The 17,789-nt window shown below is 38.5% G+C and overlaps 1 long non-coding RNA gene across 1 annotated transcript in view; it reads left to right on the top strand.

The window, feature by feature from the left end:
- LOC148123957 (uncharacterized) overlaps positions 1-17,789 on the top strand; it is a 64,626-nt gene that overhangs the window by 44,797 nt on the left and 2,040 nt on the right. The gene's annotated exons all lie outside the window — the stretch shown is intronic.

The raw sequence follows: 17,789 nt of genomic DNA on the forward strand, positions 1-17,789 counted from the left end.
TCCCAACTGATTCTCCTTTAAACTCCCTTCCCGGGTGTACCTTGAGAAGGTAATCAGGGCCCTTTCCTCCCTCATAAGCCATGCAACCCATGTTGTTCTCTTCTCTGTTCTTCCCTGCATGCCCTAGGATGAAGAGGGGGTAGGTCCCTTGGTCTTCTTCTGAACCCCCCTCTCCCTTGTTCTACCTCTTCCCTGCTCTGCTGAGCCTGACTTGCCCTCCCCTAGTGTCTTCCACAGCCAATGGAGCCCCTCTCCCACTCCCTGATGGCTGTTCATCTTCCTCCTCAGATTCAGACTCTGGAGGCATGACAGTACACAATGTTTCTTTGAACACCTATGCCTGAAGTTGAAGTTGATCAAGATCCATGACAATCTACTTGATAACAATTGCATTTGTGCTTAAAGTGTCATAAGATTCTTTGGTGGCATGGTATCATGGCAACAAATGAACATGGTGATTATTTTTGTATACTAATAAAATACACATTTTAATTTAAAAGTCATTCTGGACTTAGCAAAATTTTATTATAAAATTTGACGATTGATGTCTGTTACAGAATTTCAATGAAGATTATTTCTAATTTCCTTTGAATTTCCTTTGAATAATAATGATGGAAGCAGATGTTCCTCATAGATTGGCAATATATATGTTTTTTGAATTCCTTTTTACCCAATTTGCCTAGAACAATATTGGCAACCAATATTTATTTGTGTTCTGCGCTCCAATCAGGAGCAAGAAGCAATATAATGTCTTGTCAACATAGAATTCACAAAAGTCCCAGTAATAATGTTTTCATGCAGTTAAAGTGTGAATATTGGAATATAACTCAGGTGCTTACAAAAATAAATTCTTCTATTCATCTTACCAAAATTTTCATCTTACCAAAATTTTCTAGATTCACAATTCTCCAGGATACCCACTATATACTGTGAAGGCCAAGGGGGCATGTTTTTCCTCTTTGTCCTATCAACAATCACTGCCCTTAAAAGGAAGTCATCTGTAGTGCTCATTGCCATATTTTATATGGGCTAAAGATTCACTACCCCTCAGAATATATATTTTGTCTTTGAAATTTCAAATATATATACTTATACATGTTTGAAGAGTCTAGCACAGGAGTGTCAAACTTGCGGCCTACGGGCCGGATGCGTCATGCGCTAGTCACCCCCATTTCCAGTTTAGTGAAGGGGAAAAAAGTTGCAATAAGTCATGTGATGACAACATGTCATCATGAGTTTGACACCCTGGCCTAACATAAATTGCATAACTTAAGGCCCCATTCTTGTTTCTAAACTGCAAAGTGCTCAGTACTTGATAAGTTTACTAGGAAGAGCACATTGAGCCATAAGAAGTAATTATATTTTAGAAAGATATTTCTAGCCTACATCATTAGGTTATGGTTCTGTGAATTCAGAATATTGTATTAGTTTATTTAAATCATAATTCATTTAACCATGATTAAGTGCATTATAAGAACACAGCTGTGGAGATTATAAGGAAAGAATGCTGATCAGAATATTTTCCTTCAATATACTAGACTTGGCAGAGTAAGAGAAAGGTAAGGCAAACAATCCTAAATGAATGATAGTAACAATTCTTCTCAGACATATCATGTGGAAGTTTTTACATACGTGAAATCTGTCCTTATTACGTTTGACTAAAAAGAGAAGGCTTACAAAAGGATTGATGAAAACGAAGAATAAATAATTACTATCTTCTAGTTATGTCTGGCTTGTTATGAAAAGAAGCCTGAATAAGTGCTTAAATAAGTGCTTTTTAAAATCCCGTTACCTTTGCTTTATAGATGGGGATGTATATCATCACCTTCCGTTTGAGCCTAACATCTTTTAAGCTCTCCTTCCCTCCCTCCCTCTCCCTCTCCCTCCACCCCTCCTGTCTTTTGTAGTTAGGGAGAAGATCCATGCAGTGCAGAGATGAGGTGTAACAGAACAATTACTCACTGCTATTGAATAGAGAAGTGAGCTACAATCATAGACCAAAGTCAATTTGTCAGGGTAGCCATTATCCTGAAAGTGACAGACAGGGTGTTTCTTCTTAGGATGCTGAAGTTTGATATTTTGGTATACTGTGTAATTTTCTTGTGCTGGAGTTTCATGCTGAGGTTCCAGCAAATTTACCTTTGACTCATGTAATCCTTTAATATGCATTTAGGGAAGGGCTTTTAACATATAAAGGTACTAAATTCAAGGGATAAAAACACGGCTGGTGCCTTTCCATGCAACAGAAGTGAAGTTGAAACAACCCCTCTATCCTGCTGATCATTAGCCAGCACTCACAATCTGTATTTTAAGGATTACTTTATCCAAACTGTTCCTTAAATTATGTACTTGATGATGACCTTTCTTGTAAAATGGATAACATGTAGGTTGTTGTTGACCATAACTATTAGTTTATATCACATTTTGGTTATACATGTTGTGCACCAGATGTAATCCATTTTTTAAAAAATGCTGCAGATTACAGAATTATTAACTAGTCACAGCACTGATTAAGCTTGCTTTTTGCAAACAAACTGTGGTGGGATTCAATTTTTTTTACTACAGGTTCTGTGGGCGTGGCTTGGTGGGCGTGGCAGGGAAGGATACTGTAAAAGCTCGAGTCAGATGTGGTATTTGCCTGTTTTCTGAACTACTCAAAATTTCCACTACCGGTTTTCCAGAACTGGTCAGAACCGGCTGAATACCACCTTTGCAAACAAATATTAGTGATATAGCAATGGTGCTCCATTTTCTTGCCAATAGGCAATATTGAGAGACCAATTTGGATGCATGTATATTTTTTAATATTAGAAAGGAGGCGCACAGTCCTGTATCAGTATCTTCTATTTATCTCATAGTGCTGCTCAGTTGAATTGAAATTCATTCATTTTTCTTGGTTTTTCAGCATATATGAACCAAGATACATTAGGCATTTCTTCAATGCTTTCAATTCTAGGATCCTTTACTGCAGGGATGACCACTTCATGCCTCAGATGCAACTTTCTTATTTTGGTGGGGAGTATGGTAGGGAAGGGATAGTTTGCACTATCCAAACTATCCCTTCCCTACCATACTCCCCACCAGATACATGTAGTCTTTCACTTATGATTGCAGTTGGAACCAGAAATCTGGTTGTAAGTCATTATAGCCATCAGTTGATGCTCCCACAAGAATGGAAATGATTTTATAATCTTTTTTGTGGTGGTCGCTAAATGGATGCATTATGTTAACCAATTCACTTGGATTGATTAAACGGGAGAACAATGTCAGAATCTGGCAAAAAATATTTTGCCACAAATTACAATCATGTGACCATGAACCAATGTGACTATTTATAAAACAGTGAGTGTTTGCAATGTGGTCATGTTACCATAGGGGAAGGCATAATTACAGTGTTTATGACAGATAAGACTGTTTTAGAAGTCATAACAATCAACTCCATTGCTTTCATCAGTGTGAACAGTTGTTAAGTAACTGAACATAAGTTGGGGACCACTTGTAGCATCAGGAAATTCAGGTGAAAATAGCAGTGTTCAGTAAGATGCATTCTTACGTTGTTTGTGTATAATTAACACCTGAATGCTCTCAATGTAATTCTCACACCCATACACTAAACTAATGTAGAAAGTTAGCACTCATTCCTAGAAGAATCAAATATTTTGAGAAATATTAAAAAGGCAGAATATTATATTTCTCTGAATGAGAAATGGAGAAACGTGTTTTTTAGATGGAGAAAGCAGCCCCCACCTTTCTTAATAGCCTTCAGTAGATGTGAGCACTTAAGAGATAAAGAGTTTATTGAAAGAAGTCATGTATCTATGTAGCTCTATTCATAGGCAAAGCAAATACTACAGGCAGAAATCCATTCAAGACAGGATATTTTGAAATTGCCTGCAGCAAGGTCTACATAAATATAGGATTAGCCCTCAGCCACAATAGGAATTGCCCAATGCCCCTTTCACTGCATCACCCTCAGAAACTTCAATCAAACTTAGCTCAGACAACACCTAGGATTTGTACTTTGCCTATAGAGCCCGCTACGACCCCTTATATAACTCCTAAATGGCCACATGGGAGTCTGACAACAACCAATAGAATACATGTTGTTGAACAGGAAGTTCAAATGCAAAGCTCAAGAGAGAGTATTAAAAAACTCCACTCTAAACTCCATGTTGTCAGCTGCCGAGAACCCATGTGGGCATGGGTTCTGGGCAGCTTCATCGTTAAACCATCTTTCCAATCAGCCTCCATAGTTTCAGTGTCTTTCTCTCGGCTTGGAAGTGAACTAGATGGATATTTCTTCCCACACTACCATTTGTTACATCCATACACCCTTCTCTCTGTCTCTTTCTTTCTCTCCCTCCCTACCTCTCCGTCTCTCTGTCTCTGTCTCTCTGTCTGTCTCTCTGTCTGTCTGTCTCTCTCTCTCACACACACATCCATGGCCCTTATAATTTTTTCTTTTCTTACTCCTTGCTTTTATTTCTTAAAATAGTTACTGCTATGAAGCTAGAAAAAGAAAAGCAAAAATATTACAGAATTCATCCCACTTTTATATAAAGTATAGCACTACTATAAAAAAAACCTCAGTTTTTCAATTGTGTATTTAACAAAACCAATTTACCATCTAAAAATGAACATGTTTTCTGAATCCAGGATTCTATATCTGGCATTGCAGTTTTTTTTCTAGCCGCTTGTATCTTCTTCACCATGTTCCAAGCCTGATACATCCAAAATTCATGAATCAATGAATTCCAAATGTTTAATAGATAATATAACATCAGCCACATTTTAAAAATGTAAGTTAATTAGCTTTTGTTATAACCTAATATCACTGATTTTTAAGCTATGATATCCCAACTTTTAATTTTAATAATTTACTCCATTTGTTGTACTCCATCTAAAAGCACTTTTGGTTTGATGCTTTGCATTTCTTTCATAGTTATTTGGCCCTCTTTTAACATTTCCTGAACGCAAAATGCATAAGAAAGACAATATTTTTAACTTGGTCAACAAACTTTCAACATGACAAGAAAGAAATGAGAAATATGCAAATAATGCTTCTTCTATGTGCAGGTCATTAACTTATATGGAATCTTATTCTGGCAGTGGGCCACAAAGACAGCTGGCTTAGTGATCTAATACACAACCCTCCAATAAAGTTTCCTTTCCTTGTCTAGCTGCATTTGTTCCTAAGGCATCTGTGTCATTCTATGTAAAGTTAAGTCTGGCCTTGCAACTATGGTGATACAATATAGCAGAACAACCTAGCTTTGACAGGTTACTTTAAGCTACCTATAACTAAACAAAGGGCCAAATTGAGGACATGGTGCCTTTCAATGGTCAATGTAGCTTGTAAATCAATACCACGAAACTGGGAATTTTCAAAATACTACTGTCAGTTCATAGTCTCCGAAAAAGAATGGAATGGAATGGAATGGAATAGAAATAGAATAGAATAGAATAGAATAGAATAGAATAGAATAGAATAGAATAGAATAGAATAGAATAACAGAGTTGGAAGGGACCTTGGAGGTCTTCTAGTCCTGCTCAGGCAGAAAACCCTATACCATTTCAGACAAATCTGTCCAATCTTTTCTTAAAAACTTCCAGGGTTAGAATATCCACAACTTTTGGAGGCAAGTCATTCCATTGATTAATTCTTCTAACAGTTAGGAAATTTCTCCTTAGCTCTAGATTGGTTCTCTCTTTGATTAGTTTCCATCCGTTGCTTCTTGTTCTGTCTTGTGTTTTGAAGAATAGCTTGACCCCCTCTTCTTTATGTCAGCTTCTTAGGTATAATAACACTGCCATCATATCATCCCTAGACTTTCTTTTCATTAAACTAATCATACCCAATTCTAGCAACCATTCTTTATATGTGTTAGCCTCCACTCCACTTAATATCTTTTACTCTTTTCTGCACTCTTTCTAGAGTCTCAAGAACTTGAAGCAAAATATATTAATCTTTAGATCTTCTAAATTGAAATGCTGAAATTTAGTAGGCTATAGAATCCAACCAATAATTACATTAAGCTGGTCAATAGGACAAAATATCATCCAATAATTAATCTGCAAAAAATATTAGTGCGGATCCTGAACCAACACAAGTCCTCTTATTCATATGCAAAGCAAGGAAATCCCAGTATCCTTTATATCCATATTTTTATTTCATGCTGTGTGTATTTTTGCCAACTTGGAAAATAATAACAGTAACGATAAAAAAACATCTTAAATTTGAGCAATTGCTCCAAGGAAAAGCTTTTTGGTTTCCAAAATATGTTTCTTCCCCCATTTAAAGTCTTATTATAATATGCAAAGCTATGAAGATGAAAGCCATGACTATGAGCATTTTGCCACTAGATGCTTTATCTGTCATTCAAACTATGATTGCATGCTTATATTGGTTAGATTGGGGTGGAAAGGAGAAATATTCTAAACCTGTGGTTCTCAAAGTGGGTGGTACCACCCACGTATGTACAATAATTGTTGACAGCTACAGCAGCACGTTGGAGAAGCAGAGCAAGCAAAGCTGGAGGTCAGTAATTTTCGCTGCAAAAAACCTCCAGATGCCATGTGGTTTTTTTCGGTGCAGCTGGAGTCCAGCGCACCGGAAAAAGTACGCGGCGCCTGGAGGTTTTTTGCAGCGAAAATTACCAACCTCTGGCTTTGCTCTGCTTCTCCAATGCGCTGCTGTGGCCACATTGGCACTGACCCTGCAGTTCCACCCCATTGAGCCCACTGCACCAGAGGGATTTGCCCAAGCAAATCCAAGTGGAGTGCTGCAGCAGTCAGTGGGGTGAGCCTGCATGGCTGGTGCCTAGAACGTGGTGGAGGTGGCACATTGGAGAAGCAGAGCAAAGCCAGAGGTCGGTAATTTTTGCTACAAAAATCCTCCAGCCGCCATGTGGTTTTTTTCAGAGTGGCTGCAGTCCAGCTGCACCGAAAAAATATGTGGTGGCTGCAGGTATTCGTGACAAGGGTGACATGGTCTGGCAGGAGCCCAGCGACAGTGGCTCAGCCCTGGCTTGCCTTCCCTGGCAGCCAGCCATGGGAGGAAGGTGAAGTCACGGCTGTGGGACGACGAAAGAGACTGTCATGGGGGAGGAAATGGGAGATTAAGGGCCAGGGCCTCTGAAAGGGGAAATGGAGTGGTGCAGTATTAGCCCAGGCCTTTGATAGATTAGGCCATGCCTGCCTGGGCAGAAAATAGGTAGATAGGTTAAGGAAGGGATAGAGAGAGAGGGAAAGAGAAAGAGGGAGCAAAGAAAGGGAGAGGGAAAGAGAGAGAAAAAGAGGGAGAAGAAGGAACAGACAAGAAAGTAAAAGAAAAAGAGAGAGAGAGAGGAAGAGAAAGGAAGAAAAGGGATAGACAAGAAAAGAGGGGGACGGAAGGAAGGGACAGAAAGAAAGAGAGAGGGAGAGAGAGAGAGAAAGAAGGAATGAGAGAGAAAGAAAGAGGGAGGGAGGAGAAAGTGAATGGGATATGGAGGGAGGATGGGAGAAAGAGAAAGAGAGGGAAAGAGAGAAAAAGAGAGAAGGAAGAGACAAGAAAAAAAAGAAAGAGAAAAGGGAAAGAAAAAGAGAGAGAAAGGAAGAAAAGGGATAGACAAAGAAAGAAGCCGGGATGGAAGGAAGGGACAGAAAGAAAGAGGAATAAAGAAAGAAAGAAAGAAAGAAAGAAAGAAAGAAAGAAAGAAAGAAAGAGAGGGAGGGAGGAGAAAGTGAATGAGATATCTAGTCCAACCACCTGCTCCAGCAGGGTTAGAAGGGAACGTGTGTGTGTGTGTGCGCGTGTGTGTGTGCGTGCGTGCGTGCATGGCTGTCAAAACTCCAAAAACAGGTCAAGTAGATCTGGGGAAGTCAATCATAAATTAGAACACTTACTAAGCAATCGGCCATTAAGCGAGGACCGCTTATATTTGGTTTGCCAGTAACATGGCCATCTGGCCATGCCCACCCAATCACATGACCACCAAACCACACCCATCTGATCATGTGACCACCAAGCCATGCCCAGCCAGCAAGCCATGTCCAGCCTATCATGTGAACACCAAGCTACACCCACAAATCAGGCCACGCCCACAGAACCAGTTAAGAAATTTGAATCCCACCCCTGGGTGGGAGGCACTGCGGATGAGTTTGTAGCACCAAGGGGTGGTGGACTGAAAAAGTTTGGGAACCACTGTTCTAAATAATGTCTGCAGACAGATCCCAGATAAGTACACAGAAGTTCCAGAGAAGAGGCAAATGATCCTACCAGTGATGAAGCAAACTTCCCACAAGCTCCTCACTCCTAAACATGAAGCTCTTTGCAATTGTTTTGGACAAAACTTTGTGGAATCAAGAAGAAAAAAGAAAAAGGGAAGGAAAGGGAAGGGAAGGGAAAGATAGGAGACATTCTTCATCAGTGGTGATGCTGGGATTCATAGTTCATTTTAAACTGACTTTATTTATGAAGGACACTTTCTCTTAATTCACACCATGAATGTGGTGACTTTCCTTTCATGTTTCATGCAGGGAAAGTGGATTTGAAGATGAAAATCCTTGTTAAAACTTCACTGCTTTGTATCCTTCTTCCAGTCTCCCCCTACAGTAGAACTGCTCCTCCATACATTGCATTAGCAATTTCCTGCTTCACTGCTTCCCCACTATAAAACAAGCTTGAAGATTTAGCGATCTCACTCAGCAGAGCTGTGCAACAGCACTTCCATTTTTCTTTGACAAAAATTGGCATCTCTCTTCCCTTACAAATGCCTCAGCCCCTGTCAATCAGACTTCAGATGCATCAAGCGCACGGAACAGCAAGGAAAAGGGAAAAAGTACAGTGTCAGCCATTTTTTGCTACAGCACTCCAGCTTTTTTATTTCCACCCTATCTTTCTCGCACCATGGATTCATTCTGCAGCATGATTCTAATTGCCTGAGCACCTGCACTATGAAAAGAGATATATTTTCAGTTCCAGTGAACTATATATAACAAGCACACAAATATCATCTTAGCGCACTAGTTTGGAAACACAATTTTGAGCCTTCATATTGAGACTTGTCCTCTACATGTTGAAGTTTTTGCCTTGTGTTTGCAAAAGATTGGAGCAAGAGATAGACTGAACTTCAAACATTTACCATGTGGGACAAAGTTTGTTTTAGATTTCATGAACCTGGTTTCACTAGTAACCTTAGGTTTGTCAAAGTCTAAAAGCAGGTGCTTTAAAGGCTACTCCAGCACAGTAGGTCTTTCCAGGTAATTTGCAAAATGTTCTGAAATGATATAACACACTGGCTCTATCTCTTCAACATGCTTTACCTGGGTAAGAGAAAATATAACTGATCAGAATCATTAAGGAGCAACTTGTACAAGAGATTACATGATTGAAAGATAGAAAAAGGTGAGAAGGAAATTCAGAACAATATCCCCTGATTTTAACATACATCAGACAGAAATAAACTTAGACAACTTTCAAAACTATATTATTATACTCTACAATAATAAAGCAGCATACTTTAATCTCTGTGGTTTCTGTTTTTGCCTGGTCAACTTCAAAGTCACTGATCCCTCTACCAATCGAGCCAAAGCTCTGTAATCTTTTGGCATGTACAATCTAAGAGGCTGGAAAGTCACCCATTTTGAAATTATCAGAGCTTTGCCTATTTCACTAGAATGTTATAGAAACCCAGAACTGTAGAGTTAGAATAGACTACAAGGCTGATCTGGTCCAACATTTTACAATGTGCAGAAAAACTAATTAGCCTATTCATGAGAAGTGGCTATCCAACTTCTTAATATCCTCCAGAGATGTAGAATTCATAACCTCCATAAGTAGACCATTCCACTCTTCTAAGGTTTTTACAATCAGGAAGTTTCACCTTGCATTTAAACAAAATCTAGGTAGTTACAGCTTGTACTCATTATTTCTGCTCTTAGTCCATTTACATACCTGAACACCGTTATCATGCCTCCTCTCAGTCTTTAAAAATTACTAGTTTTTTAAATTCAATATTTGGTATATTTTTGTGCCATCAGACCTTGATTTGAATTTTCCACTAGAGGCTTATTTTTCAATGAGTCTCTCCATCCTTTTCTTTTTGAAAACTAGATATGAGCCTGAATAGGCTCAGGTGTCTCCACCATACAGGTGACCAGGAACTTGTCTAATCCTATGTGTCACTGAGTTTGTTGAGGGAAAATTTAATCTCCTGGTCCAGTGGCAGAGGTGGTATTCAGCAGGTTCTGACAGTTCTGGAGAACTGGGAGCGGAAATTTTGAGTAGCTCAGAGAACCAGCAAATAATATCTCTGAGCCACACTAAGCCACACCCACAGAACCAGTAGTAAAAATATTTGAATCCCACCACTACTCAGTGGGTTCTTTTTTGGAATACTCAGAATATGCAAACACTCATTGGCCCTGGTAAACATGTTCTGAAAACAGGTAATGAATCATGTGTACATTTCATATTTGTAGGATTGTCATTTCACAATTTCAGCACAAAATTCCATGTAACAGTGCAAATTCTATCAATACTTAATTTTAAAGCTTCACTTTCTGCATTGTACAGATGTCCAAGTGTTCTCTGATGCCAAGAGGCATAGCAAACAGTTCTAAAACTGCATTATAATGAGTGAAAACATTGTTCAACTAGCCTAATCTTTCTGTTCTGGCTGGCAGCATCTGTCCCAGAATCACAGGGATAAATCCTTCCCATTATCAGAAGACTGATCAGGAGTTGAAACATGGGATTTAAAGCAAGCACTTTGCTTCTTGAGTTCTAGAATCATCCCTGAGTTAAGCCAATAAATTCCAGCCCAATGTCAAGCAACCATGATGTTATTCAAGTAGGCCACATGGATGTAAACAGAAGGGCCACCACCTTCTTACCTCCTTTTGTCTAGTAACCTGCTCCTTTGGAATGTTCTTATTTCTAGCTATCTGTAGTAAAGTTTTTTGATTCCGTGCAAAGTTCTCCAGAAAGATATGGACAAATCTGTCCAAAACATTGCCTGCAAGCAATCAATGTTGATCCTATTGGGTGAATTGGAATAATAACCTGACTTACTGGAGGAATTTCTTGTATTCAACAGCATGAAACTTGAAAAATTGTGGTGTACTGAGACAGTGCTTATTTACTATTTTAGTCAGCCAATATAGACAGTCCTTGACTTATAATGATTCTTTTAGCAACCATTCAAAGTTACAATGGCATTATAAAATATTACTTAGAACTGGTCCTCACACAACCATTAGAGCGTTTCCTACAGTCACATGTTTGAAATTTGGGAGCTTGACAACTCAAATGTATTTACAATGGTTGCAACATCTTTGGGTCATCTACCCACCTTTCCAGGCGATTTCTAACAAAATCAATGAGGCAAGCTGGGTTTGCTTAACAACTGCATGATTCACCTCAAACAGCAGTGATTTGTTTTTTTGCCATGGCAAAAAAGATCAAAAGTTAGACATGACTCACTTAACTAATTGCCTAGCTTAGCAATAGAAATTTTGGTCCTAATTGTCTATGAAGATTCTCAATCATCAAGATTATGGTTGTCCCAAAGGTTCTTTTCCAAAAGCCTACTGGATTTTCTTTCTTTCTTTCTTTCTTTCTTTCTTTCTTTCTTTCTTTCTTTCTTTCTTTCTTTCTTTCTTTCTTTCTTTCTTTCTTTCTTTCGTCTGTCTTCCTTCCTTCCTTCCTTCCTTCCTTCCTTCCTTCCTTCCTTCCTTCCTTCCTTCCTTCCTTCCTTCCTTTCTTTCTTTCTTTCTTTCTTTCTTTCTTTCTTTCTTTCTTTCTTTCTTTCCTCTTTTGGATGAGAAGCCAAACACTTTCAAAGGAAAGAAAAAACAAGAAAATCCAGTTGCCTTTTGGAAAAGCACTTTGGGGATCTCTCTTCAATACTTCTCTCTCTGACCGTTTTAGTCAACAAAACAGAACATTTAGTTCTTTGTAAGCTGTTCTGGAGAATTTTTCCTGCTCTTTCATCTTTTCCCAAAGATATTCTAAGCTAGAGGGTGCCTGCAAGCAGTTGATGTTTTCCTTCTGTAGCTCTCAAAGACCATTTTGACTGCTCAGATAAAAGTAATCATGCAAGTCAGTACATCAATAACAGAAAATAGCTTGGTTTTTTTTCTTTTAGGTAAGGCTACAACATTATGAACCTAACAGTAAATAGAATAAAGAAATAATTATATCTGAACTGATTAAAGTTGCCCTGTCTGTATTCTATCCAGGGATGCATTCTGCAATATTACAGATTGACACAAGATGGAGATAGAGGATTTATAATAGCATTTTGCAATTACCACAGCTTTGTAAATCACATCTTTGTCAAAGTCAAAATAGAAAAGGGCTTTTACATTAAATGAGGCAATCCATGCAAATTGGTCATTTCTCAGATGCAGTTCCACTGTCTCAAAATCTTCTTAATGTGCTGTCAAGAGCGAGACAGAAATGGACTAATGTGCAGTACAGAATTATTCCATGCAAAAGTGCAACTAAAAATTACATTCTTTAAGCAGTGTAATATCAGATTGGCAGCTGTCTCCCTTATTTACCATGATCTCTTCTCAGAACTCAGAAACAGTATAGTTGCTTGGGAGTTAGGTTTGTAAGTGAGGAAAGCAGGTGTAAAAGGTCCCTGCAGTTTTGGAACAAGGCATTAATTTAAGGGAGCAGACAAGAATGTATGCATGTGTATCAATTATATAATGGCAGGCATAAGTGGGCAACTAAATCTCTGACTCATTTTATAGATATGCAATGTAATACACATTAAAAAGCGATGGGATTTTAATTTCCCAGCTGCACCTGCTCTTTGATACCTTTGGCCCCCTCTGGCTTACACATTGTATAAAATCTTAATGTACTTTTCTTGTTTATGACTTCAAGTAACATATAAACCCTGTGCAATGAAAAGATGTAACCAAGTCAGTCAGGGCTTATTCAACAAACCAGGGTTAGAAATATGTGGTTTGGTATAATATATGATCCGGTTCAATCTTTCACGCCAGAGCTATCTCACATATACATTACAAAACTAAAACAATCTCTCCTTTAAAGATGTATGAGATGGCAAATAGTTGTAATGCAATCAGGTGGTGGTTGCTGGCACAAAAAGAGCATGGTCAGAGAATCTCTGCAGTTTGCAGAAATAGAAATTATTGTGCCTCAATAAAAATTGACAAAGGGAAGCTTCCGTGCCTTATATCCATCATATTTAGCTCTCAGAGAAAACTAATGGGAGCAGTAATGCCTGGTTTGAGTTTGTTATCTTGCAGAAACCTAAATAAGGAGCTGAATCTTGCTCTGTTCTTACTTGACCCTAAGTAGATGTCAGCAAAATATTTGTTTTATTCCTGCACTAAAAATGACAATTTACATTAAAATATGTAGTAAAATCGCTTTAATATGCAGCATTGTTTTAAAAGGTGATTCCCCTTAGTGTGAAAATATGAGTAATCCTTGTTTAATGACTGCCTCATTTAGTGACTGCAGTTATGATAGTGATGAAAAAGAATTTTATAAATTTACAACAAATCTCCACAGTTATGAGCTGTGAAGCAGAAAGAAAGAAAGAAAGAACCTGAAGTAAGATTATAAGTACGACTAGGTTTCACTTAATTAAGTTGCCAGTCTCCCTCCCTCCCTCTCTTTCTCTCTTTTTTCCCCATTTCACTAAGTGACTCTGAATGACAATTTTTTAAAAAAATAAAACAATTGCAAACAATACAAAAATTAAGGTACATAGGAGCTGAAAATAAATCATACAATACATCATAACCCCTAATTTAATCAAGAAACACATCTCTGCATATTTTGAACACAATTTTAGTCACCAAGTGAGGATCGCCAGTATTTTCTCTTTCTGTTTATATAGGAGTGCTAAAGTTAGGCAACGAACTAACAACAATACCAAATTCATATGAAATATCGACTCATGCAAAGAACCGGAGGTGCTTCATGAAGAAGAGCAGAAGCGGGGGAAATATTCTCATTCTAGGCACAAAATTGACTCAAATTATCTTGTTTTGGACACATGATGTCTGGAAAAGTTTCTGATGCTGGGAAAGTTGGAAGGAAAGAGAAGAGAAGACAACCAACAGCAAGGAGATGAACTCTTGGAAGCCTTGACAAGCCAGATTAGGGACAGATCTTTATGGAGAAAAATCAATGTGGTTCCTAAGAGTCGACATAACTTGATGGCACATAATTAATCAGGCTCCCTAACTCTGGCAGGAGGTATCTATTTTCCCTTCTCTCTCCAAGATAACAAGTCAGGAGCCATCTTCAAATGAGAAAATATTCCATAATGGCAGTCAGAGAAAGTCCTACTCCCTTGAACTTTATTCCCTTAATTTCACATAATGGAGCAGAGTCAAACGCAGGTATAATTTATAGGATGGGCAGATTCTGATGAGTAAAAAATAATTTCACATTTATCTAGGATCTGAACCTTAAATTGGTTCATAGATAATACTTTTAATAATATTTGGGCCTGTGCAGATCTCACAATATAACTGCTATTCCACTAAAATTAAACTTGGCCCATCACCAATTAGGCATCTGCATTTGGGTCAGTTGTATTTTTAAAGGTCATGTCAAAGATAGCCTCATGTTGAGCAAATTCTGATAAATCAACTCTGAGTCTATGCCATTGAGGCTGACTCTCCAAATCATTCCATTCCCAAAAGAGATACGTACATCTAAACTGGGCAAAGTTTTCCTGACCACTGAATATCAGCTGCAGGAGTTTTGATGGTTAAAAGAACTCCAATGCCATGTACCTCTCCTTTCAAAGGACTTCACTGGGAGCTACAAGCAGAATTTAACTGGTTATAATGTTTTCTGGAAAACCAGTTACTCTTCCTCATTGGAATTTAATTTGGGCCCAATTCTCTCCATGAAATTCCTCATAGCTTTGACTCATAGGGAAGGACCTCCACAGCCTTTTCTGTACAAGAAAAGGTGGGAAAATAGAGTTGGGATCTATGAAACTCAGAATGGTCAGAGTGCTTTCTCTCAACATCCTTTCACATATAGTCTATATCTATTAGTGCATTCCTCCCCCCCAGGTCTGAAACCTGAGGGTAAAGAATCTAGATGATTTGCTTCCCTAAGATCAGGGGTGGGATTCTACTGGTTCGGACCAGTTCTATAGAACTGGTTGTTATGATTCTGCGCAGTTCAGAGAACCAAATTGTGCCCCCGGCTGGCCCAGCCGCTTTCCGCCAGCCCCTCCCCTCCCAGTCAGTCCTTATCACGCATGCGCGACATCATGTGCATGCCCGACATTGCTGACTGCGTTCTCCCCCACCCAGTCACTCCTTAAGGTATTTATTCCTCCCCAATGATCAGCTGTTCCAATGATCAGCTGTGCTGGGATCCCCCTCGCTGTCTTACTGCTTCACCCAGGAGGCTTCCCCGAGGCCCAGAAGGCCTCCCAAAAGGGGGGACTGCAAAAAAGCCATGTCTACCCAATCACATGGCCACACCCACCTAACCACGTCCACCTAGCCACACCCACCTAGCCAGGCCTACCTAACCACGCCCACAAAACCGGTTGTTAAAAAAATTGAATCCCACCCCTGCCTAAGATCCTCTGTAACTAACTTCTACACCTTCTCAACAACCATTCCCCAAAAGGAAATATTGGACACTGGACAAAATGTCTGTACTACTGGATTAATGGGTGGCTTTCTTAAGAGGGGATGTATTACTTCTCCTTCAAGCCAGAGTCAATCCTCTTTTCAAAGAAATCATCTTTAAGCTCAATTGTCTATTCTGTTCTGGCCAGCTCAAATGCATGCTTGCAAAATATGCCACAAGTATTATCAATCAAAACAGAGCTGGAAGAAACCCTGGAGATCTTCTAGTCCAATCCCCTCGTCATGCAGGTAACACTACACCATTTTAGAAAAGTGGCTGTCCAATCTCTTCTAAATTATATTTCTAACTTATATTTAAATCTAGTGGCCTCAAGCTGGATTGGTCCTTTCCAAGTAGGAATGCTTGGAATTGCTAATCAAGTATATTTGGAGGGCATCTAACTAGGGGAATCTGATTTACAGCTTGCTATGGAAATGGCTGCATGAATCATCCCACCAGGAACAGAACCAGTGGACAGATGTCCAACATTCTTCTTGATTCATATTCAAAGTGAGTAGTAGAATACTCCTTCTTACGATGAATAGGCCAGACATTTTGAGTTCTGTTTTATGGGAGTAGGCCTTTTTCTTTCTATTGTTTGCAATGGAAAGCACTAGTATGCTAACCCTAACAATGCTGAGGCATGCAGAAGGAACTTGGAGTGTTTGAATCAGATCAATCAGATTCAATCTGAGAATGCTTAAGTTTAATCTGCCAGCAAAACATTGATTGGACTCTAGTGAAGAGTAAGCCCACAGCAGGCCTTATCCTCTGTTAGTGGAATACCATGTACTATGCACATTACAGTAATTTAGTAGGTTTCGGGCAACAATAAGATGATGCAGTAAGACTTTTTCCTCAACATTCTCATGTAAAATGCACCTTAACATGTCAGTCCCATAGGCATTTAAATGTCACGTTACTTAAAATTTCAGTGATTAATCAATTGTTTACCTTAATTTAAAAATTTTCACAATTGGACAGGGTAATTCAATGCAAGAATCCAAATTCAATATGTATTCACTGGTATTACTAATACCACTGCAAGAGATACTGAGATATATTGAGATTATTATTTTCTATTATTTGGGAAGCTTGCGGCTACGAGGAACATTAAAATTCCACTTCCTTTCCAATAATATCACATTACTGCCTTTTATACAGTTTGTGATCAGGTACAAGATATGTTCCATATATAATATTACAAATATGTTATCTTTTATCTTGTTTGTATGCATCTGTTTCTATTCTATTATTTTCAACTCACTTTTATATTCTAATCAAATAATATTGTAATTTTTGTTTTTTTCAAACTAGGCAATATCATCCAGTTTTGCATCATCTTTATTTAATAAACACACTCTTCACCAAACCAATTAATGAGTATAGGATCCAGAACTGAACCATAATATCTCCTCCAGTTTGAGGGAGAACTATAGATGAGCTTTGTCTGAGTGCAGTTTTCAAGTTGGTTCTGGAGTCAATTTTTAGACATGTCCTCCAATTTGTATTTAATCAACCTACTAATCTGAAAGCCATTGAGGATATTGTCACACATTTGCTGAAATGAAGATATATTATGTCCACAACATGACAACAATCTGTAAAGGAATGAAATAAGATTATATGGACTTCTAAGATTATGTGCCAACTTCTAATGTCTACCACATTATTCTCAAGGTGCTTGTAGATCAATTATTTTATAAAGAAAACTTTACAGGTATCAATGTCAGACTGATTAGTATCTAATCTCCCTTTCCCTTTTTGATAACATTTGTCCTTCTGTGATCAACTGGGATCCCTTCACTAGGGTAGGGGTTTACTAGAACACCTGCAAATACTTCACTATTCTAGGATGCAATTTATTTGAACCTGTAAGTATGATTCAGGGTCTGGATCTGGAAGTATCATTCAAAGTCAATGGATATTCCCTGACTATATTAATACCAAATGTGAATCCATCTTTAACCACATCTTAAATATTACCTGATGAAATGCACATCCTCCCCCACCCCCCACCCCCCCAAATATGATCATGCAACTAAAAGATTTGCAGAGGAGGAAGTTCAGGTTGGCTTTCACTCCTGGCAGCTACATGGAATTTTCTAGGCAGTAGGGACTCATCAAGGCATGAAAGATGAAATGGCTT

This window comes from Pseudonaja textilis, chromosome Z (genome assembly GCF_049901715.1).
Source record: "Pseudonaja textilis isolate UNSWEBS1 chromosome Z, rPseTex1.2, whole genome shotgun sequence".
NCBI classification, from domain to species: Eukaryota; Metazoa; Chordata; class Lepidosauria; order Squamata; family Elapidae; genus Pseudonaja; species Pseudonaja textilis.